General features: G+C 33.6%; 1 long non-coding RNA gene across 2 annotated transcripts; it reads left to right on the plus strand.

The window, feature by feature from the left end:
• The first annotated feature begins 580 nt into the window (after positions 1-580).
• On the plus strand, positions 581-2,916 carry LOC125588792. 2 transcript variants are annotated; one of them, XR_007324939.1, is made up of 2 exons: positions 581-2,077; positions 2,345-2,916. It is a non-coding gene; the product is annotated as an uncharacterized LOC125588792 (long non-coding RNA). The 2 variants fall into 2 exon arrangements; XR_007324938.1 differs by having other exon boundaries at positions 581-2,024.
• Positions 2,917-3,222: the final 306 nt, after the last annotated feature.

Consider the following 3,222-nt stretch of genomic DNA (forward strand, 5'->3'; position numbering starts at 1 on the left):
ACCATTCTAGTTATGGAAATACTCAAACATAGGGTGCATAAAGTAGACATAGATGAAGTCGTAGATAAACTCTATTAAGAGATAAATTATTCATAGACAAACGAATTCTTGAATTTTACATTAACACTTCCTTTAAACACTCATGTAACTGATGATGCACGAATAATCTGCAAACAGAATTAGAAAACAAAAAATCATTTTAACAACAAAAGAAAAAAAAGTATTCATATTTGATTTCTCTACATAGTTATCCAATTTTCTTAAAAATAAACCACTATTTGAGATAACTATTTCAACAGAAATTCTAGAGAAAGTAGACATCGTGAAAGAATAATAAAAATGGTAGGGAGAAATGAGAGAATTGCGGTGTAACTACCGCCACTTAGATTCAATTCAGGCTGGAAGGAACTATTTACATAATTAGTGTTTTTTACGAAACCATATGGATTTCTCCGTCAAAGAATCGTCCATTTGCTGAGGACTGTATGAAGGGATCCATGTTTGTTTCGCCAACCGAGTTGATGTACATGTGTTCATCATGTAGAATATTTTTTTTTTTTTGCTAGAGCCGATGAGACCATTTTATTTCATTTGCCTTTTTGGGACTATCGGGGAACGATACGTCAGATGTTTCTGACGGTGGCCTGGTTGTTGGCCCACCAAAGTTGGCTGGTAGGAACATGAGGTGAATATTTTAACAAATCTCTCGAGTCGAAGTATCGCGCATTTCAGATGGTGGTACATATTCTTATGACGGCGACATTCTAACTGTAGGATGTGAAGTGGGTCTGTCTAGACTTCTCGATAGAAAGCCGAATCAGTGTATATGTAATTCCATAAATGGTGTCTCCTAATAGTTGTTGTGTTTAACTAATCTATCTTTAGGTATGTATGCGCTTTATTTTTATCGTACCAATGTTTATCTGAGATATAGTGTTTGAATTGTTAAGGTGTAGTTGTATGTTATAAATTTGGGCTGCTTGTTTCACTCAACTGGCTGACATTATATATCCTTGATCATGTTTTGTCATTCTTAACCGGTAGTCGTCGTCAGCATCGTTGGGAAGGATTCTCTCTCTAGGACCATGTTTCTGCATAGCAAGTCTTCTACGATATTTGTTGGACAAACTGGATTCTGAGGTCAAATCATGTTTCCTTGATAAAAAACACTCCAGAGAAAGACGACTGATTTTTTGTCTTATATATGATCAAATTGTTGAAATGGCTAGAAATACATAGTAATAATATGATCTTATCCTAATATTTTTTTGTGTTTAACTAATCTATCTTCAGGTATATATGCATTTTATTATTAGGAAAGTTTACTTAAACAACACACAATTTTAGGACTTATTATCAAAACCATACAAAACTTTTTTTTATTACTGGCATTTTCTAAGGCCACCTCCAAGGGGGTCTTTTAAAAGAGGTTCTTAGAAAAAAACCAAAAAAATAAATGAAAAATGAAATAAAAGCACATAACCGGTTCTAATTATGGCATTTTTAGAACTAGCCCATAAGTGTCCTTTTTTCTATTGGCTAATTGATTTGTCCATGTCTCTCTCTTCGTCGATGTTTTCCACGGAAGAGTTTTCTATCTTCCTCCTCCAATCCCAATCACTCCATCTTCTCTGTGGCTTCTGATCGCGATCTCCTTCTTGGCAAGTCTTCAGCTTCTTTCTCTTTCCTCTGTATTCTCGCCGTTTGTTCTCTCTTCATCGCTTGGAATCATCCAGAAAATGTTGTTAGGTTGATTTTTTTTCCTCTGTAGCACCCAGCTCGTGTTTAAGAGATATTTCCATCGTATTTCTTCATAAAGCTTTGTCCTTTCTATGGTTAATGTGGTGAAAGTGAAGACATTTAGTTTGGATTCTGTTATGGGGTCAAAATCTCATGAAATGAAACTGCATAAGTCTTATTAGGTGATAAAAAGACTTTTTTTTGGCGTGGCAAGGAGTGAAATGGCTCTTATACAATTTTGAAGCTCGTGTGTTGTTGCTCAGTGGGGGATTCGTCGTCCTCAGGTTGCAGTTAAAGCTTCTTTTTATCCAACCAGATTGGAATCTCACCTAGACAAGTGAAAATCTTTACTTTACCATAGTGTAGTTGAAGAAAATTTGATTTGTTTAGATTGTCTATCTTTCCATTTCACAGGGGTATATATATTTATTCTAAATTTTGTAGTTTCACTGCTTTATAGAGTTTTATATATCTGAAAGGCTAATGGAGTTGTGTTTATCAACAAGTATATATATTAACGTTCTCCTTCTTAATTTATTGAATAATGATGATGGTTCTACTTATTGAATAATGATGATGGTTCTTTGGATATCAACAAGTGCAGCAACGTGGGAGACGCTGGAGTTTCCTCTGTGGCCAAAGCTTGTGCGTCTTCGCTCAAGACGCTCAAGTTGCTAGACTGTTACAAAGTTGGGGATGAATCTATATCCTCCCTGGCTCAGTTCTAATAGAATCTGGAGACTCTGATCATCGGTGGATGCAGAGACATCTCTGATGAGTCAATTATATTAATGGTGGATTCTTATAGTGTTGACTACAGGGAATGCACTAACTTGTTGGTGGACTCTGCTCATTGTCATCTTGGACGACTGAGTTTTGAGTAGTGATCTTGAATAAGAATCTTGAGAGAGATTGTGAGGGATGGTGATGATGAAACCTGTGTGGTGTCATGGATGGGGTCATCAAGTCGCATAGATAAAGCTACTTTCTTTGGTGTTAAAAAGCAATGAATGAGAAGAAGATCAAGCATATGCTCTTTTTTTGAAATCAAGGTTTTACAATATATTTTAGTTCAATAACTGATAAAATGTGTTAGTATTTTTGTTTGAGTTTGCTTTTCCAAATTTCAAAAACAATTCAGCAGTGCAAAAGTAATTTCAATCATTTCTCTTAAAATTTTGTAGATGTTAATGTTATTTACAAATTGATTGATCGTTTTATATAAAATTATATATCAAATCACATGTTAAAGTTATACGTAAAAATAATTATAATTTGTTTTAAAATTTCTAATTATAATTTGTATTTCTATTTTAAATATGTTTTTATGTTATATTTGTTTAAATTTTATGAAATCCAATAATTTATAAGTTTTGTAAATTTTAAATTTAATAATTCAACTTCAAAAAAAAAAATTTTAAGAACCTCAAAGGGGTTCTCCCATTGGACCTTGACAAAATTAATTATATTAACAAGGGTTCT

Source organism: Brassica napus, chromosome C6 (genome assembly GCF_020379485.1).
Source record: "Brassica napus cultivar Da-Ae chromosome C6, Da-Ae, whole genome shotgun sequence".
NCBI classification, from domain to species: Eukaryota; Viridiplantae; Streptophyta; class Magnoliopsida; order Brassicales; family Brassicaceae; genus Brassica; species Brassica napus.